This window comes from Canis lupus, chromosome 6, assembly GCF_011100685.1.
Source record: "Canis lupus familiaris isolate Mischka breed German Shepherd chromosome 6, alternate assembly UU_Cfam_GSD_1.0, whole genome shotgun sequence".
Taxonomy (NCBI): Eukaryota; Metazoa; Chordata; class Mammalia; order Carnivora; family Canidae; genus Canis; species Canis lupus.
In genome coordinates this window covers 19,473,912-19,494,990 of record NC_049227.1, presented here as the reverse complement: position 1 = coordinate 19,494,990, position 21,079 = coordinate 19,473,912, and the positions used below count along the sequence as shown (strand labels likewise).

The following is a 21,079-nucleotide window of genomic DNA, read 5'->3' as shown; positions in this document are numbered from 1 at the left end:
GTACGGGAGCTCTCTGTACTACCCATTTTTCTGTAAATCGACACCTGTTGTCAAGCGATTTTATTTTCATTACTTTTTTTTTTTTTAAGTTTGGTTTTTTTTTTTTTTTTTTTAATGATAGGCACACAGTGAGAGAGAGAGAGGCAGAGACATAGGCAGAGGGAGAAGCAGGCTCCATGCACCGGGAGCCCGACGCGGGATTCGATCCCAGGTCTCCAGGATCGCGCCCTGGGCCAAAGGCAGGCGCTAAACCGCTGCGCCACCCAGGGATCCCCTCATTACTTTTTTAAAGGCTTAAAACAAATCTGTTATGACGTCATGTGAGCTGAACTTATATGGAAGCACCCTGGGAACCCCCTGGGTTAAGGGGACTGAATTTTTATTATTTGGGGGCCTCCGGGCTCCCTTCCCATGCCTGACACAGAGCAGCCACTGATCAGTTCTGGACAGCATGGGCAGGTAAATTTGAATACTGAAACTGTATTCGAGATGACAGAGTTCACATTTACTGCCTATGGGGCCTCAGGACAATGCCCCGTTCTCCTTAACTTCTATTTTGACATCATTTTGGATTTATAGAAAGATAGCAAGAAGAGCACAGAGAATTCCTGTGTTCCCTTCCCCTGGCTTCTCCAAAGTCTTCTCATTGGACCACATGGCTCTGCCGTTCCCCGTCTCTCTAGTAACTGTCCTCACCCTCAATTTACAACCAAGCAAACAGCCCGAGGGAAAGGTCTCTTTCTGATCTTTTTTTTTTTTTTTAAGATTTTATTTATTCATGAGAGACACAGAAAGAGAGAGAGGCAGAGACCCAGGCAGAGGGAGAAGCAGGCTCCATGCAGGGAGCCCAACGTGGGACTCGATCCTGGGTCTCTGGGATCATGCTCTGGGCCAAAGGCAGACACTCAACCGCTGAGCCACCGAGGCATCCCTCTGATCTTTGTTCTGATAAGAACAATGATTACCATTCGCTGTGCACCTACTATGTGCTGGGCACCAGGCACTGTTGCAAGCCCTGTGCCTGGCATTCCACCCTCCATGATCCCACTTCGTGCATGTGAAAGCAAAGGCACAGAGACAGTGACCCCCCAGCCCTTACCCAAAGTCCCAAAGTCCCACAGTCGGTTAAGTAGTGGACTTGGTGTGTGGACGCAGGTGGTCTGGTGGCAGAGTGAGGGTGGGGGCCGGTTTAGGAGTCAGGGAGGGCAGACAGTGCAGGCTCCCCATTCCCAAAGGGAGACCCAGGTCTCCGTGTGAGACACCAACATGGGGCAAAAGAAATTTCATCTGTACAAGGGGAAGCTTGGTGGTGTCAGCGCTCTACTGCCCAGGTTCAAACACCAACTGTGTGGGAGCAGGAGTGTGAGTGTGTAAAGGGAGTGGGCACATACAAGTAGAGCTGACCCTTGACTAACACAGTCGGAACTGTGTGCGTCCACCTACATGCGGATTTTTTTCAATAACTATAGTCCAGTACTGTAAATGTATTTTCTCTCCTTTGTGACTTTCTAACATTTTCTATCCTCTAGATTACTTTATTCCTTCTTTAAAGATTGCATTTATTGGGGTGCCTGGTGGTGTAGTTGGTTGAGCATCAGAATCTTGGTTTTGACTCAGGTCATGAACTCAAGGGCAAGAGATTGAGCCCTGAGTAGGGCTCCATGCTGAGCACTGAGGGTAGGGATAGTAAACAGATCAGTGGCTTCCAGGGTTCATGTTGCTATATTGGTGGAGAGAAGTTATTATGCATTTGTGTGCTCTCTCTCTCTTACTTATTATTTTTAAAAATACTTTATTTATTTGAGACAAAGAGGAAGAGCATGCACATTACTAACGAGTGGGGGCAGAGGGAGAGGGAGAAGTAGACTCCCCATGGAGCAGGAAGCCCAACTCGGGGCTCTATCCAAGGACCTTGAGATCATGACCTTAGCCAAAGGCAGTGGTTTAACTAACTGAGCCACCGAGGCACCCCCTCTCTCATTTATTTTGAGAAAGAGAGTGTGCACACCCAAGTGAGGAGAAGGAGGAAGAGGCAGAGGGAGAGAGAAAGAACCTCAAGCAGACTCCATGCCAAGTGGGGAAGCCCAAGTTGGGGATCCATCTCATGACTTTGAGATCATGACCTGAGCTGAAATCAAGAATCGGATGCTGGGATCCCTGGGTGGCGCAGCGGTTTGGTGTCTGCCTTTGGCCCAGGGCGCGATCCTGGAGACCCTGGATCGAATCCCATGTCGGGCTCCTGGTGCATGGAGCCTGCTTCTCCCTCTGCCTGTGTCTCTGCCTCTCTCTCTCTCTGTGTGACTATCATAAAAAAAAAAAAAAAAAGAATCGGATGCTTAATCAACTGAGCCACCCATGCGCCTCTAGCTTACTTTCTTGTAAAAATACAGTATATGATACATAGGACATGCAAAATATGGGCAATCAACTGTTTACGTTGTCAGTAAGGCATCTCATCAACAGTAGGCTATTACTAGTTACATTTTCGGGCAAAGGTTATACATGGATTTTCCACTGTCAAGGGGTCAGCACCCCAACCCCCACGCATGTCGTTCAAGGGTCAGTCATACACAAGTTGAAGTCCCCATGTGTGGGTGTGAATGCGGGTGGCAGTGTGAGTGTGCATCAGTGTGAACACGTGGAGCATGTGGATGAGTGTAAGTCTGAGAACATATGGCTGGACGAATGTGCATGGATAAGTATGAACGTGTGCAGGTGCGTGTGCGTGGATGGGTGAGTACGTGAGTGGGAATGTGAGTGAGTGGGTGTAAGGACGGGTGTGAATGTGTATGCAAGCTTTTCTAGGCAGGAATAAACCTTCGTCAGTGAAGCAATGACTGTAGCCGCCCCGTGGCTCTTTGCGGAATTCGCGGAATTCGTGTGAAATGCGGAATTCCCATCTGACCTGTTGGAATTGGCTGCCTGTCTGGTCAGGCTCCCTCTCCTTGCGGAGCCTGCTCTGCCTGCTGCCTGGGGAGGCCCGCCCAAGTGTTCATTACACCCAACTTCTCGAGTTTCTCGATTGTCAGGGCCCCAGCCAGACACCCCCCCCCCCCCGCCGGCCTAGGAAAGTGGGTGATGGGTCTCTCTCCAGTCCCCAGCTCAGGGCCTGGCACACAGAGGCACCAACACGTAGATGCTGAATAATTACAGGCTTTCTCACCCCCAGGTGTTTCCTCAACCCTGATCTCTCTGCCTGAATGCCTTTCCTTTTTCCCTCACTCTCCTGCACTGACCTTTGCGGGGGGCCATCAGAGGCCACCTCCTCCGGGAAGCCATCCCTGACTTCCAGAGACTGTCTACTGTCTACTCTCACATACTTCATACTTGAGTTATCTGGTCTCAGAGAGCAGGGCCCATGTTTATTTCATATCTTCGTATCTGTGTCCTCAGCACTTGTCACAGGGTTAGGCCCGCAGCAGGGCTGAGAAAGAGTGAGTGCACGAAGAATAATGGAAGAGGATGCAGGTACTGTGTCCCCTCCCCCAGGAAGCCAATCCTAACTCACCAGAAGCTTCCCTGCTTCCCTGGCTCATGCCTCCACCACAGCAACTCCACTGGGCTGTCCTTAGCTCTGAGGACTTTGTCTCTACTCTAAGACCAGGCTAAGATGGGGTCAAATCACTCTCTGGGTGTCCAGCGCTACCTGGCCTGAGTGTGCACATCTCTTACCTCACCTCTTTCCATTCTCCCCTCAAGGCTCTCCAGCCAGCTATCAGATAATTCCTCACACATGCCACCCCAGGGCCTTTGCACATGCTGTCCCCTCTCTGTTGTCTTCCCCCATACTCTCTTAGGGTTCAGCTCAAATATCCTTGCATCAGGGACACCATTCAACCACTGTCTGCCCCCCCCCTCCGGTCCCACCCCCACTGGCCTTAAAGGCCTCTCTCTGTTTTACTTTCTTCTTGGGACCTCTTGGGACCTGAGATACTTGATTCACTTAGTGTTCTTCCCCACCGTCTGGTTCCCTTGGGGGCTTTTACGGTGTCCAGCGGTGAGTGCTCAACGGCGCCTGGGCTCAAATCCCACACCTGCTGGGTGATTCTCAGCACGTTTGCCCTCCGTGCCTCAGTTTCCCCACCTGTAAAATGAGTGCTAGTGATCTAGCTCCCTCGCAGGGTGGCTGTGCGGATCAAAGGGATGAGTAGGTGCGGAGCCCAAGCGGGGCCTGCGGGACTGCACGAGCCCGACAGGAGGGTTGTCTGCCTGCATTCTTGCGGCGCCCGGCATAGGGGAGGCGCTCGGCAAACACTCGGTGGCGGCGGGCACCCCGGGGCACTTAGCAGGAGCGGGGGGCGAGGGGGGGGGGTGGAGGAGAGCCGCCAGCCGCCAGCCCCGCTGCACCTGCCCCTCCGCGGGGCGCGGCGAGGGGTCCCGGGGCGCGGCCGGGGCGCGGGGCGGGCGGCAGAGGGCGCGCGCGGGGCAGGGGCGGGGCGGGGCGGGGCGGGGGCAGGGGCAGGGGCGGGGCAGAGGCGGGGGCGGGGCGCAGGAAGCCGGGGCGGGCCGGCGGGCGCTCAGGAAAACCCCGCGCGGCGCGGGCAGGACGGGCCACCCGGGGGTCCCCCACTTCCCGCTCGGGCGCCGGCGCGGCGAATGGACCCGGGGCGCGCAGGTAGGTCGCGGAGCCCGCGCGCGCGGGGACCCCCGGGGGCGCCCCGACCCCATCATCGGGGGCTGCTCCGAGCCCGCCCCTCCCCGCGCCTCGAGCGGCCTCCGGGTCACCCCGTGGGCGTGGGCGTGGGGGTGGGGTGGGGTGGGGGTAGCGGGCGCGCCCCCGGGGACCCCCGGCGCGCGCCCCCAGACTCGCGCTGGCCGGGAGGCACCAGCGGGGCCGGCCCCTCGGGGACCTGGGGTGAGGCGAGGCGAGGCTCGTGGTCTCCGCGATCACCCCCTGCCCTGCGCGCAGGAAGCGGGTGAGGACCGGGCCTGGGGCGGGGCGGGGGCGGGGGCGGGGGCGGGGAGTTCCGAAAACTGACCTTGGTGACCAGCTCGAGGCGGCGTCTGGGAAGCCGGACCCTGCGGTCCCTTTCTGTCCTTATTTCAATGCCGGATGGTCCCAGTAACAGTAGCGATCAAATACCCCTGGACTCAGGTGGTCCAGGTTACGTCCGGAACTCTGAAACTGCTCTGAGTTAAATCGCGAGACCCCTGTTTCGGTGGGTGCGACGGCGTGTGGATCGTTCCATTTTTCAGATGAGGACGCTGAGGCCCCCGTCCCCCCCTCCCCCCCTCCCCGGCGCTTTAAACCGTTTGCCCGAGGTGACTCCCGCCTGCAGATGTGCAGCAGGTTTCAGACCCGGGCGGTCTGTCGCCAGAGCCTGTCGTCTTCCACCTGTCCCTAGTATTTGTCAAACTACCTCATCCCATCAACGAATTATCCGGGGGGTTTTATTAAAAGGCAGCTTCCCAGGCTGCCTTCAGTGAGATTCAGATTCAGTAAAAACAGGAATCTAGATCTTAACACACTCGTGCGCACGCAATCAGGATTTCTTAGACTGGGGGCCAGGCAAACACGGTGTCCCTGCTGCTGTTGCAGGTGGCTCCCCGGCCACCCTCTCCGCTGTTCTTCCTTAGCTCTCTGTGAGGTTCCACCCCTGCAGCTCCTCAGGTGAGGGTGGCCTTTTAGAAGCCTGGGCGTTTGCTGGGACATTGGTGCCTTTATTAAAATCCTAAAGTCTGATGGGGGAGACTGAGGGTGAGGTATACATTTGTCTAGGGTGCCCCTGGTGTACCCCCCCGCCACACACAGGGCATTCCAGAGTCCTGCAAAGGCCCTTTGAGCGCAGCTCACTTGCCCCATGGCTGCAGGTGAGGATGCTGAGGTGTGGAATGGGAGGCAACCAGCCCTAGTCATCCGTTCATTCCTTGGCACCCACGGGGCTCCTACTGGGCACTGCTCCAGCGTGCTGGGGAAGGGGGGGCAAAGCCAGACACGGATGGGAAGGCGGGTCTGGCCACATTGTGGAAGCCCTCGAATGTCATGCTGAGGAGTGTGGCCCAGTGCACCTCACCTTTGCCTGAGCCCCTGAAAACACAACGCAGATTCCTGGGCCTCACCCAGGACCTCCGGAGCCAAATCTGGAGGGAGGCCATGGGAAAGCAGCAAGGAGGAAAAACCGCTAGTGTGTCAGTCAGCCTGGTTACCACACACCCAGTTACCAGCAGGTCTGGGATGACCTGAAGATTTCCAAATTCTGGGCAGTGATTCAGTAACTGATGTGTTTTATATGTACGATTTTAGGGTTGCAGAAAGCCCAGACAGGGGCAGGGAGGTGGTGCCCTAAGACAGCTGGTTTCCTGCTGCTCTGATTTGGAAATGGAGCTGAAAGGCACTGTCAGAGAAGTGGGGCAAGAGCCTGTCCCGGATCCCTCTCTCCCTATGTCCCTGTCTCTCTGCCCCACAGGACAGAGGAGGGAGGTTGGGGTCAAGTGGCCCCACTGCCCTCAGCTGCCTTTGGGGGTTCCTGGGAGTGAGGTAGGGACAGAAGCTCCCGTGCCAGTGCTTCACGTTTGTCAAGTTGGACTTTTCATGAGGGTTGAGGACATGATGTTTTATTAGATACTTAACACAATTTCCAACATGCAGTCCAGCGCAATGAACATAATTGTTTTTACCCATTAAGAAGTACAGCTTGGTGGTTAAGAGCATGGACTCTGGAGCCAGATTGCCCAGGTTCACACGCTGGATTTACAGTTTTCTAATTTCTCAGGACCTCAGTCTTCCTGTTTATGAAATTACAGTGACTACTTTATACCACTGGAATGGTGATTAAATGAATGAATAAATGTCAAGCATCAGACAGTGCCTGGCGATGCATGACCACTATGTGTTTGTTAAATAAATAAATGAACCACGTTGGATGGGCTTTAATCAACCCATTTTGCCAGGCAGGACACAGATCCAGAGATGTGTGCAGTGGCCTTGCCTGAGGCGGTGTATCTAGGAGTGACAGGGAGGGATTTGAATCTGCTTTTCTTCCCAGCCTGTGTACTCTCCCACTGTGCCGGTTTGCTCGGGTTAGCAAGAGGGGCATCCTTCTGAGCGTTCCTCATTACCCAGGACATGCCTAGTCACACTTGGCCAGAATCCCCTTGGCTAGGCTAGAAGAGAGCCCAGTGGCTTGCCATCCCTCGTATGAACTTGACCTTGCAAGAGTGTGGAAGCCCAGCGGAGCCTGAAGGGTCTTGCAGTGGCTATGCCATCCCGTGTCCCTGTGGTGTGACTTCCAGTAAGTCACTCTGCTTCCCTGAGCCTGAGGCAGAGAGAAGAGCACAAGCTTGCAGACAGGGGCCCCGGGTTCAAATATGAACTTGCTATTTCCTCTCTGTGTGATCTTGAGCAAATTGCTGAACCCCACCCCCAAAGCCACTAAAATGGGCATGGGGGGGGGTGTTCCTGAGATAATTTTTGTAGGCGCCTTGCCCACGGCTCAGGGATTGCTGTTTTTCTTCTTTCTAGGATAATCACTTTTCCATACCCAGCACCTGGCTTGCTCATTCATTTCTTCAAATATTTGTCAAGCACCTGTATGTTCTAGGAGCTACTTATAGAGCAGTGGAAAAGCCTTTGCTCTTCTGGAGTTTCTTCTTCTTTTTTTTTTCTTTAAGATTTTATTTATTTATTCACGAGAGACACAGAGAATGAGAGAGGCAGAAACATAGGCAGAGGGAGAAGCAGGCCCCCTGCGGGGAGCCTGATGCAGGGACTCGATCCTGGGACTCCGGATATCACGACCTGACCCCAAGGCAGAGGCTCAACCGCTGAGCCACCCAGGTGTCCCTGGAGTTTCAATTCTAGTTGAGAAGACAGGTGATACACAAGCAAACAACTCTAGACAGGTCTACAGTCCTTATTTCTAATTCTGAAATCTGCAAGCTCTAAAAACCGAAAGTTTTTCCCTAACTCGATTGGAAGCGAGACTGAGGTGAACTAATCACGAGGCTCTTTGGTGTGCTTGTTTATCCTCCCTGGCACGAATGCTTGTGTGTCTTGGTGCAGAGGAATTAATGTGAGCGATCCAGGGAATGCTGGGCCCGTGGGGGGTAGGGTGGTTATGGCGGGTGGGACTTTATACCAGATGACCCTTCCATAATACGAGCTCCTGTGAATTCTGAGACATGCCTGGCCCCTAGGATTTCACATGAGACAACAGGGCCCTGCAGTGTCCCATCAGGACCAGGAGGAAAATGTAAAGCAGGGTGAGGGTGGACATTTAGGAAGATGTGGGGCAGGGGCCTGGGGAAGAACAGGCCCAGTGGAGGGAACCCCAGGGAAGGTCTTGTCCACCCCCACCAACCCCACTTCCTGGCCCACTGCTTGTCCCTGGCTCTGGGCACACAGATCTGTCTAAAACACGCATGTCTTTGCCTTTCCAAGAAGTGGCCATGCCTCTAAGATTTCAGGTTTGGCTCTGACTGACTCATTTCCACCCTAGGGGCCCATATCGCGTTCTCGAGGTTGCTTTAGAGATCCAGGAGCTTGGCTCAAGCAGGAGAGGATCACCAGCTGGGCTAGCCTCTGAGTCCCCGCCCACCTCCCCCGCCACAGGGACAGAGGGAGGAAGTGGGTCCATGTGAGGGGAAGACAGCTTGGCCTCCTGGGTTTGGTGGAACGCTTCCTAAAGGGGAAGGACTGTATTTCTGGGCAGCGGGTTTAAAAAGGGGCTGATTATGCACCTAGAAGGTACAGGCACGTACATGTCTTGAGTGTCAGCACCAGGCTTGCACTCACTCAGCAAACGTGTCAGGGACAGGGATGCAAGTCACAGCAGTGACACAGATGCAAGAGCCCTCGTGGAGCTGACAGTCTAGTGAGGGAGGTGACTTTTGAGCTAAGACCCGAGGTAAAAAGACATGTGGATGTCTGGGGAAATGGGAGAGTGATTCTGGCAGAGGGAACAGCAGGTGCAAAGGCCCTGAGGTGCGAACAAGCTTGGTGTGTCTGACCCACAAGGAAGCTGATGTGGTCGGACCTGAGCACGACAGGGAGCGGGGAGGAACATAGGTCAGGGGCCTAAACAGAAGCCAGATGCCTGCAGCAGCTCATTCAGCTTGTAAAGTAAGCTTACAAAGAAACAGGCACAGAATGGTTTAGTGACTTGTCCGGGGCCACACGGGTGGCAGAGTGGGGCTGTGAACCTGGCAGCTCCAGGATCCTGTGTCCTTTGCACGGTGTTTGAACACACGCTGGGGATGTGGTGGGGCAGGGTGGTGTTCCAGACGGTGCAATCATCGTATGGATCATTTTACAGATTTTTTTTTTTTTAACCAGCGAGCACCTTCCCGGCCACAGGCGGTGAGGACACACCAAAGCGCAAGGGGGTGCGGAAGAGGATGAGTGGAGGGCCCTCTGCCCATCGGGGCACTGTGCCGGTGGGGGCGGGGAGGGGGGTAGATGCGGGGGTAGATTTCCCCGAGGAGGAAACCGAGGCTCAGGGTGGGAGCTGATCTGAGAGATACAACCCCAAAGAGGCAGAGGGTGGATTCAAACCCGAGGCTGCTGACCTGGGGCCTCTGCCTTTAGCTGCTCTTCTGGGGGCCTCCAGCTCGAGGAGTGGAGTCGCAACGGACCGTGCGTGTTGGTCAGAAATGAGGCAGCGCAGTTACCAAGAGCCATTTGGGCGAACGGGGGAAGCCCTGAGGTTTTCCTGAAGGAGCCAGAGGGTTCTCTGCCTCTTCAAAAGAGGAAACGGAACTTCTCTGGAGAGGAGAGACACCAGATCCCTGGACGGGGTAGGCCTCCTCCAAGCCCGTGGAGCCACGGCCTCTTGACGGTCTTGCCTCCGGAGATGGAGCGTAGGCCCTCCACAAGCTGCATTTTCACAGCTGGGCGGCCTGAACTTGGGAGAAGATCTCTTCCTGAGATCTAGCCAAATTGACTGTCCAGTAACATTCCCATCCTGGCTCTGGTTCTGCCCCTTGGAAGTAGTAACAGGCCCCCTCCAACCTGAGCCCAACATTTCTCTTGCGCGGAATACATAGTCATACTTCTTGCCGTCATTCTTCCTGACTCCAGGGATTGTAAAGAGTTCAGTCTGGCTTTGGACATGATCCAGTTGGTCAAAGTCAAATCTGTTGCCTCCTCCTCCCCAACTCCCCGCCGCCAAAGTCGGCCCAGTCATAGGGGAGGGAGACTAGCACCTCCTTGGATTTGGAGCACATACCTCTGTTGATACAACCCGCAGTCATATTTCTGAGTGGCCACATCCCCCTTGGAGCTCACATTGGGCTTGCCAGCTAAAACCTTCAGATCTCTCTTCTCCATTGCTGTCCATCAAAGTTTCTTTTATTCTGAGACTCCTTGTTTGAGGCTGACACTTGTTTTTAGCCTTTCTAGTTTTTCTAATAAATCTGCTTCAGGCTAAGTGCCTATATATATATATATTTTTTTTTTTTTTCTTTGAGTACTCCTTTGGCTTCACTCCGTGGATCTAGTTACACAATGTCATTCACTGCTAAAATAGTATACAATTTCCATTTTGATGACGAGTGTTATGCACTTCATTTCTTTTTAGGGTGTATGGATTTTTTTAAGGTAATCTTTGTATTGTTGGAGTCTAAATTTATTGCATTACGGTCAGTATTTATGACTTGGTGTCCTATCGATGATGGAGACTTTGTCGAGGTCCTTGTAAGAGTCTCTGGTCAGTTTTTCTGTATGTTTCTGTTCTGTATTTGAAAGGATGTATATTTTCTGTTGGGTATAAAGTTTTAGAAATCTGTTAGATCAAGCTTGATCATGACATCATTCATATTTTCTGTTTTTGTGTGTTTTTCTCTATCTGATTTATCTCCTGCTCTAATAGAGGATCTGTTCAGGTCTCCTTGGCCTTTTCTTCTTGTTGTTTTTGCTTTATTTTCAAAATCATATTGTTCGTTGCAATATAAATAGAATATATGAGTAGGAGAAGGGTTCATGATTTTTGTACTTTCTTGGCAAATTGCTCCTTTTATCATAAAATAGCCACCTTTCTCCCTTTTAATACTTTGCTGCCTTGAATTCCATTTTATTTATTATTCATATTCCTGTACTTGTTCCCTTTATGACCATTTTTCTTAACTTTTCTTTGACCCTACCTAGTCTTACAACCACATAAATTGAAAAAAAAAAAAACAAAACAAAAACCGTACATCTCAGTCTCAGTTGTGCAGCCCATTTGCCCAGCCATCTGGAGGCAGGTCCTTTTGCCTATTTGGCCTTTATTTTCTTCATCCATAAAATGGGACTATGACTCACTTTGCCTCTCCTCTCCGGAAAGTAACTGGAATCATGGCTGTGAAAGATCCTGCTGCCATCCCTGTGCGCAGGCTCGTCCCTGGGTGTGAATGTGAGCTGGCATTCCAGGCGGTGAGAAGGGCGTGAGCCGAGGCAGGCCTGGGAGGGGGGACCGCACCCAGAGGGCGAAGGTGGACTTCACTGTGGCTGCCCCTGGTTGGCTGCCTCCTCTGTTCAAACAGGTGCATTGAGGTGGCCTGAAGGAACTTCCAGGCTGGAAAAGGACAGGGAAGAAGGCACAGGTCTTACTCAGGAGACTGGCAGGGATGTTGGGACAGAGGGGCAGCCAGGGGAAGGGCTGAGGAAAGAGCAGGATGTGTCCTATGGGGCTATGGCATTGAGAAGGCAGTCTGTGGCGCACCTGGGGACGGGGTGGGCAGGGCTGGGAGAGCACAGGGTGGGCAGGGGAACATCCTCCCTTACGAAGGAGGAAGGCACGGGGCTTGCAGAATTTTGAGGCTCCTCATGTGACCCCATGATGCTGCTCAGCCACAAAGAGCAGGTGATGGGGGGGGGTCTTCAGGCCCACTCCCTTCTCATCACCATAGCAACCGCATCCCCATAATGAGCAAGAGGTAACAGGGACAGAAGGGAGGGGGCATTTGACAAGGCGGCCTTTTGCCTTTGGGGGTGCCTGTGCCCAGGCTGCGGGGTCTCACCTGTTGCTCCTCGCGCCTCATTGGTGGCATCTCAGGACGCCCACCCACCCTGGAGCACATCAGCTGGTGGTTGGAAGCCAAAGGGGGACCACAAGGACGCCTGGGTGGCTCCGGGGTCGACCATCTGCCTTCGGCTCAGGTGTGATTTTGAAGTCCTGGGATCGAGTCCCGCATCAGGCCCCCCCGCAAGGAGCCTGCTTCTCTTTCTGCCTGTGTCTCTGCCTCTCTCTCTCTCTCTGTGCCTTTTATGAATAAATAAATAAAATCTTTTAAAACAACAACAACAACAACAAAAAACCTGAAGAGGGACCACAAACTGGAACTGTTTTCCAGATGTTAAAAGTCAGGAAAATAAGCATAGAGATCTGGATTTCTAGCTGCTTTTTGAACCGTCAAGAGACCTAGCAATGCCCAGGCTTTTGCTGAAGTGGCAAAAAGCAGCTGAAGCAGAGTGGCGGCTGGCCTTTGTCTGGCCTATGTGCACCTCATTGTCATGTGTCAAGGGTCTGTCATTGTCATGCGTCTAAGTTCCCTTAGATGCTTGAGTTGACTCTGGGGGGGAGGGTGGCTGTGAGCAGTGAGTGCAGACGCTGCTAAGCAGAGGCTCAGCGGCCCCAGGAAAGGCGCAGGGTGGTCGGAAGTGCTGTCTGCAGTGGACTGCAGGGTCTTTGGGGACCCTAGCAGCCTTGAGCCCAATGGCAGCCTCTCTGCATCTTTTCAGTCTTTCTCCCTTTCCTCCTTAGCGTGGCTTCTGTGCAGACAGGTGCACAGCTTTGTGCGTTTTCCCGCAGTGTGTACATGCGTGCAGAACCCAGCCTAGCAACAGAGCTTGGCCAGCCCCCCAGAAGCTTCCCTCCTGCCCGCCCCCCAAACCAGGGGCACTTCCCTGACTTCTGACTCCAAGTTTGGTTTGTCTCCTTTGGAACTTCACAGAAATGGAGTCAGTTTTGCCCTTGGGAGCCCAGCTTCCTTCCTCTGGTGTGCGCCCCTGAGACTGACCATGGCTGTCATGTACTCAGAGTCTCAGAACATTTCCTTGGTGCTCGAAGATGAGCTTGTGCCACCCGCTCCACCCACGCTGCCCCAGGGCCTCCTCTGCCCCGCCATGGTCTCCTTGTCTCCTGCACCACCTGTGAGAAAAGTAGTTCTGCCCTCACTTCACAGATGAAGAGACAGAGGCCCTGAGAGGACCCCCAGCTTACCCAAGGCCTGTCGAACAGCCAGGGCCCAGAGTTATGCTTGTGTGTCTCAAGTGCTCCGGGGTCCCTGCCCATGTGAGTGGCCCCACACGTCTGGGTGTCCCTGACCATGCCAGGGATGATATGAGGCGGGGGGGTGGGCAGACAGCAGGAAGAGCTCCAGGCAGAGACCCCTTCCCCAAATGCCCGTCTGCAGACAGAAGGTGAACAGGGAGCTTCCCTGTGGTGACATGCTGCCAGCTTTGGGTTGGCCCCAGGGCCAAAGTCCTGGTCAGTGTTGAGACAAGCTAACCCATGAGGGCTGGGCAGGCAAGGCCAGAAGCCAAGTTCTAGCTCAGTCACTTCCTGCCTGGTCACCTTGGGTGATTTCTGAATGCCTCAGTTTCCCTCTCTGCAGGGTTGAGGAGTGTTTGACCACCTCTCCTACCCGGGGCTTGCCAGGAGGAACAGACGTGTATGGAAGGAGCGAGCTTGTGGCTGCTTCCTCATGCCAGGCTCTGGGCCGCGGACTCCAGCTCCGGAAGGCCCGGGTTCCGATCCAGACCCACCGCTTCCTAGCCACACGTCCTGGGGCAGGTTCCTGAACCCCTGCGTCTGCAGTGGGGGTGCTGCTGCACCTGCCATGTTCCTCGGGTTGCTAGCAGGGCTAAGCGAGTTGGTGAAGTTAAAGTGCAGAGTCGAGTCTGGGAGGACCAGTCGAGTCTGGGAGGTGGGGCTGGAACCCAGGGGCAGAAGAGCCCAGAGCATGGTCTCTAATGGCTGGAGGAACTGGGGACACGCAGGGGCATTGGTGGTGACTTTGGAGGACCTCAGGAAGCAGGGCCGCGGAGAGCCGAGCCTGTCTCTTAAGACAGCCAAAATCAAATCAGTGTCCTGGGGCCAGATCCCATAATCGCAGTAATGCCCCAATTACCAGCTCTCTGCGGGCAGTCCCTTCCCCCCTCCCCCCCGGGTGGCCACCATCTAAGGAGATTCTGAGCTGGAATTGGTCAGTGTTTATCCAGCTGAGGGGGTGGGTAATTCTAACTTGGGGGGCTGTGACCCGCTTTCATCAGGGCCTGCTGCCCAGGCCTCCCGGCCTCCAGCACATACCCCCGGCCCCTCCGCTGTGTGCTGAGCACTGTACTAGGGCCCGGGGCCCCAGCGGCGGATGGAGTGGACACAGCCTCCGGCCTTGTGGGAGCTGGCGTCCGGGGGCCCTTGGACAATGCACAGGACACGTGTGCATGTGGTAAACCACAAGGACTAAGTGCCGAACAGAGAAATGGGCTTGCAAGTGACAGGGATCAGCTGCTGCTCCCAACCACACTGTGTCTGGACGTGGGCCTCCTCCCCCGGGGCCTCCAGGACCTTCTGAGGAGAGGCATGGCTTCCAGGCTCCTCGGTGGGGGCCCCCAGCACCCCCTGCAGGGTTCCCTTTGGCAGCTGGGACTCAGTGCAGATACTGCCAACATGAGTGTCCGCACTGCCGTAAAGTGGCCAGCCTGTCCCCGAGACCATGCCCCCTCCAGGGGGTCTGGCCTAGCCATCACCCGCGAAGGAGGTCTGTGGTCGGAGTCTCCAGCGCCCCCTTGGCCCTCTCAGACAAGGCTCCCCCTCTGCACAGCCCCCTGGGCCTCACACACAGCTGGTGACCTTGTGGCCTGTGTGTGGCCCGAGCCTGCCTTCTGAGCTCCAGGCCAGGAGAATACACGTGCACAGCACGGCGGGGCGTGGGATCTTCCTGGCACCCCATGCACCCACTGCCCGACCCCGGGCCCCCTCCCCTCCCGGGCCCCACCGCCAGCGTCAGCAAGTCCAGCACCCCTCCCTCCCACGCAGGGCTGAGTCCGCCCCCCTGCCCCCGGCGCCTGCCCTCCTCACCCGGCCGCCCGGGTCTCGAACCCACAGCCCGTGTCCACACACGAGTTGGAGTGGACTTTCTGGCAGGGGCAGCAGCTCCTCTCCTGCGTGACTCCTCCTCTTCCCTGGCTCCCTGTTGCCCTGGGGATGGTCGGAGTCTGAAATCCCGTGCTGTGCCCTCTGTCCATCGCCACCGCCAAGGGCCTGGCTTGCGGGGTGGGAGACGGGCCATGCCCTCTGTCCTCCCCGGTGTTCACTCACTCCTTGTTCATCCCTTCCCCCTGCCTTGCCTTCCCCAAGACTCAGCAGGATCAAGTATGGGCTCGTCGTTGTAGTCCTCTCACAGGGAGGACTCCAGGCATCTAGGACACTGCCTGGTATTAGGGGAGCCCTGCATACGTGTAGAAATAGGAATGAATAAGAAGACACGGGGTTGTTTATTGAGGGGGTGGGGGGCTCTGTGCTGGATCCTGGGCTTAGCATTCTGCTTTCAGAGGATGGGACGTTGCCTGTCCTCACGGAGCCCACAGAGCCACGCTCCCCTGGGGGGTTCTCGTTCATCCCTCCGGGGTCCCCAGACCCTCTGGGGACCACTGACCCTCCAGGGGCAGCGTGGATCTTCCCCGATGGCTGCCTCCAAACAGCCTCTTACCTTTCCTGATGCTGCTTCCCAGACTGCCCCCACGGGCCTCTTTCTCACGCGGGGCCCTCCCACGCTCTGCATCACCCTGACGCACCGCAGCTCCAGCCTCCCTCCTGGTGGCTCAGGAACAGAGGAGAATCATTCTCCACCCCGATTCATCCTCTTCCCAAAGTCCATTCTGTCAGCAGATCCTGTTGTCTCTAGCTTCAGCGGATCTGGAATGCAGCCCGCTCTTGCTGATCCGTCCTGGCACCTGCTTCCTGGACCACTGCTTCTGCCCTTGACCCCACGGGCCTTTCAGACCATGCAGCCAGAGGGATGGTTTGAAAAGTCTCATCGGGTCACATCTGTGCTCACGAACCTCCAGGAACTTCTCTTTTGAAGTATTTGTCAAAGGGGAAAAGGTAGAAATGAGTGAGTGAGTGAATTAATGAATGAATGGATGGCTTTTTCCGCGTCTGCAGTAGCTGGTGCATATTTGGGGGGTCAGGAAACACAACAGGGACACACGTGGGAGGAGCAAGAGCACACAGTAGGTCCACGGGCAGCCTGCTGGGCTCTGCCGGCCGAGGCTGCTGATCCTCGCCCCCCGTGGGAGTGGGCCCTCCCCTCGCTGGGCCAGGCCATTCTGGGGCCCGGGCCTGGCCTGCCTCGCCAGCTGGGTGGGGCTGCTGATGCGGCTGCTGCTTCTGGGAACCCCAGCCAGGCAGCAGTTCTGGGAAGGCTGCTGCTCGGGGGAGAAGTGTGTGCCTGGCCTCCCGCCAGAGCGGCCCAGCTGTACTGGAGGACACAGGAAGCTCCAGGCCGGCTTTAGACTGGAGTTTCAGGGGCCAGAAGCTCCCCTGGGGAGGCCACCGCAGCCCCCCGCTGTCACGGGCTTCCTCTTCACGGGCGCTTGTCATGGGTCTGGCTGCATCCTGTCTGCCCGTCCAGCCCCCCCTTCAAGCCAGTCTGCGGTCAAGAGGGAAGAGGAGCAGGGAGCAGGAGGCCTTGTGCCCCTTTAGGCTCAGGAGGAGCCTGTGCGGTCACTTCCCGGCTGCTGCTGGCCTCTGGCCTTTCAAGACGTGCCACTCACGTCCTCCCAAATAGAAAGAGTAAGTTAAGTGCATCTCCCTGCCGGCAAGGAGGGCTTCCCCACTCCGGGCACTTCTGACCTCTCGCTGGCTCAGACTTTTCACCGATTGCAGCTTCCTTCCTCCGTGACCTTGGCTTTGTCGCTTGCCATCTCTCAACCTCAGTTTTGGACGATGCCATCACATCCCAGGGTGGCAAGGGCCGCATTTCAAGGGGCTGCAGGATAAGTGGTCGGGCACGTTGGGTTCTGCAGTGAGGCTGCCTGGGTTCAAATCCTACCTCTGTACCTTCGGTGTGGCACGGTCGCCTCATCTGGAAAATCAGGGTCTTAATGACACCTGCTCTGCCCCACAGGGTTGTGCGCATAGCAATTAACCATAAGCAAAAGCTTGGTACGCCCCGTTTAGAAGTAGATTCTGGAATTTGTTATTCTTGACTTTTAACCAGTTGCTCATTTAATAGATGTTTCTATTAAATACGTATACGTATTTGTAATACGTATATGTAAGCGTATGCCGTGGATGTGTCAGGCACTCTTCGGGTCCTGGGGACAAAGCAATGACCATAGAACTCTGCCCTCATGGGGTTTGCATTCTCATTGCAGGGGGACAAACAGTATGTATATAGACTATTTATTTATTTATTTTTAAATTTATTTTAAAATATTTTATTTATTTATTCACGAGAGACATAGGGAGAGAGGCAGAGACACAGGCAGAGGGAGAAGCAGGCTCCATGCAGGGAGCTTGACATGGGACTCGATCTAGGGACCCCAGGATCATGGCCTGGGCAAAAGGGAGGCGCCCAACCGCTGAGCCTCCCAGGCGTCCCTAGACAATTTAAATGTTATAGGTGATCTTTTACCTTTCCAACATCATGAACTAGCAGCTGAATGAGAGGGGCTGTTTTGTATTTTGCCAAGATGGAATATATTTTGAGTGAATCCTTAGGTCCTTTGTCTTTCTTTCCTTTCTTTTTTTTTTTTTTTTAAAGATTTTTTTCATTTATTCATGAGAGAGAGAGAGAGAGGCAGAGACACAGGCAGAGGGAGAAGCAGGCTCCATGCAGGGAGCCCGATGCGGGACTCAATCCTAGGACTCTAGGACCACGCCCCAGGCCAAAGGCAGGCACCAAACCGCTGAGCCACCCAGGGATACCCTATTTTTCTTAAAGAGATGTTTTGTTTGTCTCATTGACTTGTTAGACCTCTTTATATATGAAGGCCATTAAGCCTTTGCAGTGTAGATTGTTATCTTTCTCTGGTCTTTGCTTGCTGCTGCTGCTGCTTCTTCTTCTTCTTCTTCTTCTTCTTCTTCTTCTCCTCCTCCTTCTTCTTCAATGGTGTATTTTGATCAGGGGAAGTTGAAAACATTTTTGCAGTCAGATCTTTCAATCTTTGCCATCTACATCCTGAAATAAAATAAACATTCACACGTGTAACCTCAGTGATATGATTAGAGATGGTGATAAGTATGTGACAGAAGTAAACAGGGTGCTGTGATAAGCAGCAGCAGGGGGAACCGTCATTAGTGGGGGGCTCCTGGGTGTAAAGTCTCTGAGCGTGTCAAGGTGCTCAGAGGCCAGTGGGACCAAAGGCTTGAGGAGGTAGGAGGGAATAGTAGACAGGTTAACAGCCAGATCACCAGGGGGCTTGCATTTTCTCTTTTTTTTTTTATATATATTTTATTTATTTATTCATGAGACAGAGAGAGAGAGAGAGAGGGGGCAGAGACACAGGTAGAGGGAGAAGCAGGCTCCATGCAGGGAGCCCGACGTGGGACTCGATCCCAGGTCTCCAGGATCAGGCCCTGGGCTGAAGGCAGCGCTAAACCACTGAGCCACCCGGGCTGCCCAAGTTTTGCATTGTCTTATACTTTTTAAGATCGTTGTACACTCCACATGCAGTTGTAAGAAATAATATACAGTCAGGTTCCCCCAAGAGTATCGTCTTGCAAAACTGCCGTACAATAGCACAGCCAGGGTATTGATGTTACCCACTGAGCTTGCTCAGCGTGCACCCGTCTTACTTGTACGCCTTCACGCATCTTTGTGCATGCGGGTGAGCACGTGTGCGTATTTGGTTCTGTGCAGCTCTGTCACGTGCTCGGGTTTGTGTCTCCAGCGCAGCAACCACTATACCAGGATCCCTCTGTTGCCCTTTTATAGCCACACGGACCTGCCTTCCTACCCGCCAACCATGAATCTGTTCTCCATTTCTATAATTTTGCCATTTCAAGAATGTTACATAAATGGAATCACGCAGGGTGCGCCCTTGTGGATTGGCTGTTTTCACTCTCGGGCTTGGATTTTATTCTGAGTCGGAGATGCTCCTCTGGTGAGCTCCAGGCATCTGTCTGTGCCCCTGGGTGAAGACACCCTTCAGGAGCCAGAGGCCGACGCAGGGCGTGAGCAAGCAGTTCCGATGTAACAATGACTTTGCCTGCAGTGTGGAGAAGAAATGAAGTGAGTCATGTCTGCAATGTCTACTAACTTCCCCCCCCCCGCCCCACCCCATCATTCTGAGAGCCCCAGACTGGGTTCTTGGGAAATCTTGTCACTGTTCAAACCCTTAAAAACTGCTCCTTGCCTAGCTAGAAAGGAAGCCTTTGACCTGGAGTCCTTACTTCAGCTGTGGGGGGATCTATGAACCCCTAAATTGGAATGCACAATGTAACGTGTGCACTTTCCTAGAAGGAAGATTTGGAGCTTGCATCAGATTTCAGACAGCTCAGTGACCTCCAAAACATTAAGGACTGTGGCTTCTAGACAGAGATAGCGGTTAAGAGCTGAGGCCCCGGAGCCAGACTGCCCCCATTCAAATCTCACAATGGCCACAGCTTGGCAACGTCATGGCAAATCACTTAACCGTTCTATGCCTTGGTTGCCTCATCTGAAAATGGGGGAAGTAATAGGACTTACTTCATAGTGCTCTCTTGAGTATTGAATGAGTTAATACAAGCGCAGTATTTAGAAGAGACTTGGCATGCGGTGAATATCCTACGTTCGTTGAGTGAATGATGAGCGTGTAGGGTTTAGAGGGGCAGAGCCTTTTGGTAAAGCCTTTCTAGGCCCTCTGGGATTTTCAGGCCCTCTCTGTGTTGGTTATCATCCTCTAGACAAGCTTCATTCAGATCAGCAGGGTTTCTTCTGATGGGATACACAGGTGTGATTGGGCACTGTCATCTCCCTTGTCCTGGCTCTTGTATCTCTGTTAATATGACTTTCACTGGCTTTTTTTTTTTTTTTTTTTTTTTTTTTAAGCTGCTGCTTCACCTCTGGCTTATGGGGAGTTTGTAGACAGCAAAAGCCATAGGTCTTTTCTGCAGTTCCTGGTCCTGTGCTGGGACAGCTGATGTTTGAAGTTAACAAGCAGGAGGGCCAGCTCCTCCTGGCTTATTTCATTCACCTACTTGGATCCATTCTGTAGTTCTAGGAGAAGGTGAAGGCACTGGTACTTTGGAATGCTCTTTGGGCTCCGAAGCCAACCGTCCTGGGTTCTGACTCTAGCTCTCCCCTCTGGCCAGCTGTGGGACCTGACGGGCAAGTTACTTGACCTCTGTGGCCTCGATGCCCCCGGGTGGAAGGTGGGAATAGCAGCCCATCCTGCAGGGTTCTCGGGCCCATTCAATAAGGTAATGTGCCTCATGCACTTAGCTAACTGCCAAGCACAGTGTAAGTACTTGACAGGCAGGATTTTGTTTATACAAATCTTTGGCTCGGCCTGAGGAAACTTTCTAGTCATCAGTTCTGTTCAGCCGTGACCTGGAGATGAGCGTCCGTCCGTGGAGGAGTGCAAACAGACCCTGGACTGCAGCCTGTCAGAGAGAGAATCTGTGCAGAGCATCGCTGTTTGGGTTGGCAGTACAGTCAGGGGTTGCCTGCCAACTCCAGTGGGTCAGGAATCCCATGATTGAGAGTGTGAACTTGAAATCATTTTCTCTTGCTATAGGCTTGACCCAAGCTCTTGGTAATTACTCTTTTTAACTCCTCCGTTCCTATGATATTCAGGGAGGCTCTTCTGTTGCTGCACGTTGTGGACTATACCCCTGAATGCCCCACCTGCTTGTCTGTGAAGCCAGCTGGTGTGTGTGTGTGTGTGTGTGTGTGCGCGCGCGTGTATGCGGTGATGAGCATACACATGCACATATTTGGATGTGCCCTCTGCAACAGATCAAGGATAGCCACCCTGACTGCCCCAGGTCTGATGTTTAGTCTCCCCTGATGGGATGGCTTGACTTTATCATAACAGCCCTTCTGCTGTGTGACCTTGTCCTCTCTCTTTCTCTTTATTCAAAGTCAAGGCTAAAGCGATACCTTTGCCGTTTCTGCTGCAGGATGCTGCAGGCATGTGTGAGCTTATCAGAAGAAAAATTACTGGGACTTT

At 53.9% G+C, this 21,079-nt stretch overlaps 1 protein-coding gene across 4 annotated transcripts in view; it reads left to right on the top strand.

Moving 5' to 3' along the window:
- Window positions 1–4,479: 4,479 nt before the first annotated feature.
- IL4R (interleukin 4 receptor) overlaps window positions 4,480–21,079 on the top strand; it is a 38,629-nt gene continuing 22,029 nt past the window's right edge. Inside the window, exon 1 of one of the 4 annotated variants that reach the window (XM_038539992.1) lies at window positions 4,480–4,615. The gene's annotated coding sequence lies outside the window, so the exon portion shown is untranslated. Of the gene's footprint in view, window positions 4,616–19,015; window positions 19,159–21,079 lie in introns of those variants that run through there. The other 3 variants (XM_038539991.1, XM_038539993.1, XM_038539994.1) reach the window with 3 other exon arrangements.